The sequence below is a fragment of the Procambarus clarkii genome, chromosome 4 (genome assembly GCF_040958095.1).
Source record: "Procambarus clarkii isolate CNS0578487 chromosome 4, FALCON_Pclarkii_2.0, whole genome shotgun sequence".
Lineage (NCBI taxonomy): Eukaryota > Metazoa > Arthropoda > Malacostraca > Decapoda > Cambaridae > Procambarus > Procambarus clarkii.
In genome coordinates this window covers 19,154,875-19,165,148 of record NC_091153.1, presented here as the reverse complement: position 1 = coordinate 19,165,148, position 10,274 = coordinate 19,154,875, and positions in this window count along the sequence as shown.

Here is a 10,274-nt window from a genome sequence, read left to right as displayed (position 1 = left end):
TCATTGTGTACTGTCCCTTTGGTCTCCTATCACCCGATCCCATTTCCATAACTTTACATTTACTGGTGTTAAACTCCAGTAGCCATTTCCCTGACCATCTCTGCAACCTGTTTAAATCCTCTTGGAGGATCCTACAATCCTCGTCTGTCACAACTCTTCTCATTAATTTTGTGTCATCCGCAAAAATTGACATGTATGATTCCACTCCTGTAAACATATCATTTACGTAAATTAGAAAGAGGATTGGTCCCAGCACCGATCCTTGAGGTACTCCACTTGTTACTGTTCGCCAGTCCGACTTCTCGCTCCTTACCATTACCCTCTGGCTCCTTCCTGTTAGGTAGTTCTTCACCCATACTAGGGCCTTTCCGCTTGGGTGTGTGTGTGTGTGTGTGTAATTACCTAAGTGTAATTACCTAAGTGTAGTTACAAGATTAGAGCTACCCTCGTGGTGTCCCGTCTTCCCAGCACTCTTTGTCATATAACGCTTTGAAACTACTGACGGTCTTGGCCTCCACCACCTTCTCACCTAACTTGTTCCAACCGTCTACCACTCTGTTTGCGAAAGTGAATTTTCTTATATTTCTTCGGCATCTGTGTTTAGCTAGTTTAAATCTATGACCTCTTATTCTTAAAGTTCCAGGTCTCAGGAAATCTTCCCTATCTATTTTATCAATTCCTGTTACTATTTTGTATGTAGTGATCATATCACCTCTTTTTTTTCTGTCTTCTAGTTTTGGCATATTTAATGCCTCTAACCTCTCCTCGTAGCTCTTGCCCTTCAGTTCTGAGAGCCACTTAGTAGCATGTCTTTGCATCTTTTCCAGTTTGTTGATGTGCTTCTTAAGATATGGGCACCACACAACCGCTGCATATTCTAGCTTTGACATAACAAAAGTCGTGAACAATTTCTTTAGTATATCGCCATCCATGTATTTAAAAGCAATTCTGAAGTTAGAAAGGGTGGCATAGGCTCCTCGCACAATATTCTTAATGTGGTCCTCAGGTGATAGTTTTCTATCTAGAACCACCCCTAGATCTCTTTCTTTATCAGAATTCTTTAAAGATTTCTCACATAATATATAGGTTGTGTGGGGTCTATGTTCTCTTATTCTACATTCCATAACATAGCATTTATTAACATTAAATTCCATTTGCCAAGTGGTGCTCCATATACTTATTTTGTCCAGGTCGTCTTGAAGAGCATGACAATCATCTAAGTTTCTCATCCTTCCTATTGTTTTAGCATCATCAGCAAACATGTTCATATAATTCTTTATACCAACTGGTAGATCATTTATGTAGACAATAAACATCACTGGTGCAAGAACTGAACCCTGTGGTACTCCACTTGTGACATTTCTCCAGTCCGACACATTGCCTCTGATCACTGCCCTCATTTTTCTATCAATCATAATTTGTTTCATCTATGTTAGAAGCTTATCTGTCACCCCTCCAATATTTTCCAGTTTCCGGAACAACCTCTTATGTGGAACTCTGTCGAAAGCCATTTTTAGGTCCAGATAGATGCAGTCAACCCAGCCATCTCTTTCCTGTAATATCTCTGTTGCTCGATCATAGAAACTGAGTAAATGTGTGTGTATGTGTGTGTGTGTGTGTGTGTGTGTGTGTGTGTGTGTGTGTGTGTGTGTGTGTGTGTGTGTGTGTGTGTGTGTGTGTGTGTGTGTGTGTGTGTGTGTGTGTGTTCACCTAGTTGTGCTTGTGGGGGTTGAGCTCTGCTTTTTTGGCCCGCCTCTTAACTGTTACTAACTACTATTTGTTTTCTTTTTCCCACAGCGCGCACACACACACACACACACACACACACACACACACACACACACACACACACACACACTTACCAGGAAGCAGCCCGTGACAGCTGACTAACTCTCAGGTACCTATTTACTGCTAGGAAACTGGGGCAGCAGGGAGAAAGAAACTCTGCCCTTGTTTCTCGCCGGCACCGGGAATCATACCCCGGGACCACAGGATCACGCGTCCAGCGTGCTGTCCAGTCAGCCACCGGTGTGTGTACTCACCTAGTTGTACTCACCTAGTTGTGCTCGCGGGGGTTGAGCTCTGGCTCTTTGGTCCCGCCTCTCAACCGTCAATCAACAGGTGTATAGGTTCCTGAGCCTATTGCGCTCTATCATATTTACACTTCAAACTGTGTATGGAGTCAGCCTCCACCACATTACTTCCTAATGCATTCCAATTTGTACACCACTCTGACACTAAAAATGTTCTTTCTAATATCTCTCTGGCTCATTTAGGCACTCAGTTTCCACGTGTGTACTCACCTAATTGTGCTTGCGGGAGTTGAGCTTTGGCTCTTTGGTCCCGCCTCTCAACTGTCAATCAACTGGTGTACAGATTCCTGAGGCTACTGGGTTCTATCATATCTACATTTGAAACTGTGTATGGAGTCAGCCTCCACCACATCACTTCCTAATGCATTCCAATTTGTACACCACTCTGACACTAAAAATGTTCTTTCTAATATCTCTCTGGCTCATTTAGGCACTCAGTTTCCACGTGTGTACTCACCTAATTGTACTCACCTAATTGTGCTTGCGGGAGTTGAGCTTTGGCTCTTTGGTCCCGCCTCTCATCTGTCAATCAACTGGTGTACAGATTCCTGAGGCTACTGGGTTCTATCATATCTACATTTGAAACTGTGTATGGAGTCAGCCTTCACCACATCACTTCCTAGTGCATTCCATTTATTAACTACTCTGACACTGAAAAAATTCTTTCTAACGTCTCTGTGGCTCATCTGGGTACTTAGTTTCCACCTGTGTCCCCTAGTGCATGAGCCCCTTGCGTTAAATAGCCTGTCTTTATCAACCCTGTCGATTCCCTTGAGAATCTTGAATGTGGTGATCATGTCCCCCCTAACTCTTCTGTCTTCCAACGAAGTGAGGTTTAATTCCCGTAGTCTCTCCTCGTAGCTCATACCTCTCAGCTCGGGTACTAGTCTGGTGGCAAACCTTTGAACCTTTTCCAGTTTAGTCTTATGCTTGACTAGATATGGACTCCATGCTGGAGCCGCATACTCCAGGATTGGTCTGCCATATGTGGTATATAATGTTCTGAAAGATTCTTCACACAAGTTTCTAAAGGCCGTTCTTATGTTAGCCAATCTGGCATTTGCTGCTGATGTTATTCTCTTGATATGAGCTTCAGGGGACAGGTTTGGCGTGATATTAACCCCCAGGTCTTTCTCTCGCTGACTCTTGAAGTATCTCATCTCCCAAATGATACCTTGTATCTGGTCTCCTGCTTCCTACCCCTATCTTTATTACATTACATTTGCTTTGGTTAAACTCTAACAGCCATTTGTTCGACCATTCCTGCAGCTTGTCCAGGTCTTCTTGAAGCCTCAAGCTGACCTCCTCTGTCCTGAAGCCTCAAGCTGTGTGTGTGTGTGTGTGTGTGTGTGTGTGTGTGTGTGTGTGTGTGTGTGTGTGTGTGTGTGTGTGTGTGTGTGTGTGTGTGTGTGTGTGTGTGTGTGTGTGTGTGTGTGTGTGTGTGTGTGTGTGTGTGTGTATTCGCACCTAGTATACCTTGTATAGGTTCAATAGGTTCTTCTCATCCATTGGGTCATCCCTTGCTAATGATATTCAATCCTCCCGTACTAATGTTTAGGACTACCTTACAGGTAACTATCCACAGTCTCTGTACCTAACGCCTGCTAATTCCACTGATGTTAATGAGATAATCCTTTGCCTTAAGACCAAGTCCAGTGCCCTTGCGGAGATACCAACTATAATTTACAAAAAAAAAACTCCAGATATTTAGCTCCTGCCATTGCATTGCTCTACAACAAGTCACTTGAACTCCAAACCTCTCCAGATATTTAAAAAAAGCGAGAGCAACCCCAATCCATAAATGTTCAGACTTATATCAATTCTGCCAAACTTATCAAAAATATTTGAAAAACTAATCTACAAGCAACTCTACTCTTATCTAGCCAAACACAATATACTTATATACTTAGCTCTTGCCAATATGGCTTCAGACCCCAAAAAAGCACTAACGATGCACTTATAAGTATGATTTACTTGATATAGGCAGCTCAAGATAAAAATAAGTTCCCTGATGGGTTATTTGTTGACCTACATAAGGCTTTTGACACTGTCAACCACCAAAACCTTTTTCTTAAATAACATCATTATGGAGTCAGAGATCACTCCCTCCAATATCTTCAGTCTTACCTTACTGACAGGCTCCAGTATGTTTCTGTAAATAATTAAATTTCTCCCACCCTACCCACCATCATTGGTTTTCCTCAGGGCAGCATACTTGGCCCTCTCCTCTCTCTCATCTACATTAATGACCTTCCTAATGCCTCTCAACTCCTCAACAAATAGAATAGGTATTCTATTTGCTGATGACATAACCTTCATTTTCTCCAGTCCTGACCCTCTTGCTCTAAATGTCATAGTGAACACTGAACTATATAAAGTCCATCTTTGGCTAACTGCCAACAAACTCACCCTTAACATTGACAAAACTTTCTGTATTTTGTTTGGCAATAAATCCTCAAATCAAATTTATCTAACAATAAACAATATCCAAATTAGTAACAAAGTAGATGGAAAATTCCTTGATGTTCTCATCGATAACAAGCTGAATTTCCAGGGACACATTCTAAATATATCAACAAAAGTTTCAAAAACTGTTGGCATTCTTTCTAAGATCAGATATTCTTATCTCAGTTATAGTATTTGTGCTGGGGTTCTACTACACAAAATAATTTACGTCCTCTAATTATTCAACACAAAGCTGCTATTAGAACAATATTTTACTCTGGCCCCAGACAGAACTCGTTACCCTTACTCGAATCTTTGAATATGTTAGATATTAAGTCACTGCACATCCTCTCATGTGTACTCTATATATTTAAAACTCTGAACTACAATGTCAATCCTGACCTTAGAAGCTTCCTAGAAGGTTGTAAAAGAACTCATGAGCATCACACCAGAAACAAATACCTATTTGATATTCCAAGAGTGAGTCTTAACCAAACTAGAAATGTTCTACAAATCAAGGGACCTAGAATGTGGAATGACCTTCCCAATCATGTCAAAGGCTGTAACTCTCTCAACCAGTTTAAGAGTAAAACCAAGTGCTACTTAATTAACTCCATGTAACCTACCTTACCCCCCTAAATGTCAACCCATGTCTTGCTTTTGTTAACAATGCTGTTTGTTCACCAACTTGTACATTTGCTGATTTCTGCCATGTTCCCCCCTTTTTTTTATTCCTTTTTTCAACACAATTTTTACCTAATCCCAATTATTATTAAGTTTTAGTCCAAGTGCCCCCCCCCCCACCTTGCCCAAAACGCTATGCGTATTAGTGGCTTTAGGTATTGTATGTAGTAGCTCTACCTATAAATCCAACATTATGTTTGTAAATCAACTATGTTGTACTTTTCCTGAATAAAAATTTATTTATTTATTATTTATGTACTCACCTATTTGTACTCACCTATTTGTGCTTGCGGGGGTTGAGCTTTGGCACTTTGGTCCCGCCTCTCAACTGTCAATCAACTGGTGTACAGATTCCTGACCTATTTATATGTGTGTGTGTGTGTATACTCACCTAGTATACCTTGCATGTACGTGTGTATATACTCACGTAGTATACCTTGTATGAGTGTGTGTGTGTGTATTCACCTAGTTGTATTCGCCTAGTTGTGTTTGCGTGGGTTGAGCTTTCTTCTTTCGGCCCGCCTTTCAACCGTCAATCAACTGTTTACTACTATTTTTTTCCCAACGCCACACACACACACCCCAGGAAGCAGACCGTGACAGCTGACTAACTCCCAGGTACCTGTTTACTGCTAGGTAACAGGGGCATTCAGGGTGAAAGAAACTTTGGCCATTTGTTTCTGCCTCGTGCGGGAATCGAACCCGCGCCACAGAATTGCGAGTCCTGCGCGCTATCCACCAGGCTACGATGCCCCTTGTGTGTGTGTGTGTGTACTCACCTAACCTAATTGTACTCACCTAATTGTGCTTGCGGGGGTTGAGCTCTGGCTCTTTGGTCCCGCCTCTCAACCGTCAATCAACTGGTGTACAGATTCCTGAGCCTATTGGGCTCTATCATATCTACATTTGAAACTGTGTATGGAGTCAGCCTCCACCACATCACTTCCTAATGCATTCCATTTACTAACTACTCTGACACTGAAAAAGTTCTTTCTAACGTCTCTGTGGCTCATTTGGGTACTCAGCTTCCACCTGTGTCCCCTTGTTCGCGTCCCACCAGTGTTGAATAGTTCATCCTTGTTTACCCGGTCGATTCCCCTGAGGATTTTGTAGGTTGTGATCATGTCCCCCCTTACTCTTCTGTCTTCCAGTGTCGTGAGGTGCATTTCCCGTAGCCTTTCCTCATAACTCATGCCTCTTAGTTCTGGGACTAGTCTAGTAGCATACCTTTGGACTTTTTCCAGCTTCGTCTTGTGCTTGACAAGGTACGGGCTCCATGCTGGGGCCGCATACTCCAGGATTGGTCTTACATATGTGGTGTACAAGATTCTGAATGATTCCTTACACAGGTTCCTGAACGCCGTTCTGATGTTAGCCAGCCTCGAGTAGGGTAAAGTGCGACTAGAACCGCGCGCACCAGCTGCCAGCTGGTCCTCCATGGAGTGCCAGCCGACAGGTGGAGCGCAGGTGTCTAGTCACACAGGTTTTTGGGGGATTTTCCCGGAAGTTTCGGACGCTCTCACCTGACAGGTGGCGCGCGGGTGTCTAGTCACATAGGCTTTTGGGGGAATTTCCCGGAAGTTTTGGCGTGTAGTGTTTGGGTATGTGGACAGGAAAGAGGGGAGGTCATGTTGGGCAGCTGACAGGTGGCGCGCGTCGCTCTAGTCACACAGGGTTTTGGGGGAATTTCCCGGAAGTTATGGCGCGTGTCGGAGGTAATTGGAGCGCGTCGCTCCAGTCCTCAGGGGTTAAGGTAAGTGGTCAGGAAAGATGAGAGTAAGTGGTAGAGTAAGTGATAGAGTAAGAAAATAGAAGGAAGATGTAGGAAGGAATAAAAGAGTTGATCGTGAGTTAGTGTGTAGATGAGAGGAGAAGGCAGCACGGTCTGTTATGTTGTTTTTGGGAGCTGGATGGAGTTTCCCCTTCGTCTGGAGAGAGTGCTCTGGGCCATTATGTGGTTAGACAAACCCATTGACTCCCCTACAGGAAGGTCTTAAGTGGTGTTTGTAAGAAATGCATGGAAAAGACACGGGACTGTTGTCTTCAGAGTGGTGATGTTCGCCCCACGGCGGGTCCTCTTACACTGGATTCGTTAAGGAAGGGGAGCGAAGTACATACGACAGACCCACACCTGTCAGCCATCAATCAATCACTCCCCACCCCTCATCCCCACCCGCCCCCATACCATCAACCATTGTTCCGTGCATTCTCTTTTAGTATGTGTAAGCTATATCGCAACGTGATCAACATGGTGAGAGCAATAACGAGGGAAAAGTAAACACATTATATAAATTTATTCCGCGACGGAGTAAGCGTGCTGGTCGCAGGTTGGAGCCCGACTGATCAACTTTCCAACTAGTCCGGGTATTTCTCCCCCGACACCGGAAGTGGTGGGGCACCCATTACCATTGCGTTTCGCCAGGGTCCGCGATGGCGGGTGCTACGCGTCGCTCTGTCTCTGTCTCTCTCTCTGTCTATCTCTGTCTCTCTGTCGGTCTGTCTCTGTATGTCTGTCTCTGTCTCTGTCTCTGTCTCTCTCTCTCTGTCCATCTCTGTCTCTCTGTCGGTCTGTCTCTGGCTCTGTCTCTATCTCTCTCTCTCTCTCTCTGTCTCTGTCTCTCTCTGGCTCTGTCTCTCTCTCTCTCTCTCACCCTCTCTAAAGTCCACCACACAGCACTTCACTTAGTAAATTCAGTCAAAGTCAGTAGGTTGGCGTTTACTAAAAGAGAGAAACATTTCACATCGTCACGGAGACGCGATCTATACCTACAAATTGTTCTTGTTAACTGTGATCACAACATCTGCCGGCCCAAATAAATACCATTGAAATGTATGCATGTTTATCCAGTCATAAGCTGGTCTTCAATCTTATTATTATAACAAATCATAATTTGCTGTTCTCTCTCTCTCTCGCTCTGCCTCTCTGTCTCTATGTCTCTCTGTCTCTCTGTCTCTCTGTCTCTCTGTCTCTCTGTCTCTCAGTCTCTCAGTCTCTCTGTCTCTCTGTCTCTCAGTCTCTCAGTCTCTCAGTCTCTCTGTCTCTCTGTCTCTCTGTCTCTCTGTCTCAGTCTCTCAGTCTCTCAGTCTCTCAGTCTCTCTGTCTCTCTGTCTCTCTCTCTCTCTCTCTCTCTCTCTCTCTCTCTCTCTCTCTCTCTCTCTCTCTCTCTCTCTCTCTCTCTCTCTCTCTCTCTCCAGATCATTTAGTAGTTGGGAAAGTAACATCATTTCCTTTCTCCTGCTGCCGCTGTTCACATATCTTTCTCCATCAAGGCTGTCTCTCTTAAGACCTACGTCATCCAATGTAAACACCAATCGATGAGAATAAGACCGGTGAGTCGATAGTGAAATAGGTCTGGGTTAAGTCTGTTTTCAGTTCTTGTATCACAGTCAATGTAGCGTAATGGGAAACCAGTCTTTCTACTGCCTACATAAATAGCGTTTGAAAATGTATGCAAGTCTAGACAAACTCCTATAACCCTTACATTCTAACACAAATAAAATATTAGCACACGATTGTATCGCATTATATCATCATTAAGTAACGTAGAGATCAACTTTTTGGCTGTTGTCCGAATATCATTATTGAAATGTGAACTCATTTAGCCAAACACAATATCTCCATTACATCTCTTAGCATATGAATATTACGGTATACCCGTTTTAACCCTCTATAACACAATGTAACGTAACGTAACGTACCGCAAATCAACTTTCTACAGACCAAATATCGTTTTTAAATGAAAGTATGACATAGTCCATCTTCATTACATCTCTCACCATATAAAATATTGGCGTCTACCCCTTTTAGCCCTCTGTAACACAATGTAGCGCAACGTAACGTAACGCAAATCAACTTTTGCAGACCAAAATGTCATTTTGAAACGGAAAGTGTGGGATTAGTCCTTATTCATTACATCTCTCACCATATAAAATATTGACCTCTACCCCTTTTAGCCCTCTGTAACACAATGTAACGCAACGTAACGTAACGCAAATCAACTTTTTGCAGTCCAAATGTCATTTTGAAACGGAAAGTGAGGGTTAGACCATCTCCATTACATCTCTTACCATATAAATAATTGATGGCTACCCCTTTTAGCCCTCTGTAACACAATGTAACACAACGTAACGTATCGCAAATCGACTTTTTGCAATCCAAAATGTCATTTTTAAATGAAAGTATGACTTAGTCCATCTTCATTACATCTCTAACCATATAAAATATTGGCGTCTACCCCTTTTAGCCCTCTGTAACACAATGTAACGCAACGTAACGTAACGCAAATCAACTTTTTGCAGTCCAAATGTCATTTTGAAACGGAAAGTGAGGGTTAGACCATCTCCATTACATCTCTTACCATATAAATAATTGATGGCTACCCCTTTTAGCCCTCTGTAACACAATGTAACACAACGTAACGTATCGCAAATCGACTTTTTGCAATCCAAAATGTCATTTTTAAATGAAAGTATGACTTAGTCCATCTTCATTACATCTCTAACCATATAAAATATTGGCGTCTACCCCTTTTAGCCCTCTGTAACACAATGTAACGCAACGTAACGTAACGCAAATCAACTTTTTGCAGTCCAAATGTCATTTTGAAACGGAAAGTGAGGGTTAGACCATCTCCATTACATCTCTTACCATATAAATAATTGATGGATACCCCTTTCAGCCCTCTGTAACACAATGTAACACAACGTAACGTATCGCAAATCGACTTTTGCAATCCAAAATGTCATTTTTAAATAAAAGTATGACTTAGTCCATCTTCATTACATCTCTAACCATATAAAATATTGGCGTCTACCCCTTTTAACCCTCTGTAACACAATGTAACGCAACGTAGCATAACGCAAATCAACTTTTTGCAGTCCAAATGTCATTTTGAAACGGAAAGTGAGGGTTAGCCCATCTCCATTACATCTCTACCATATAATTAATTGGTGACTACCCCTTTTAGCCCTCTGTAACACAATGTAACTCACCGTAACGTATCGCAAATCAACTTTTTGCAGTCCAAAATGTCATTTTTAAATGAAAGTATG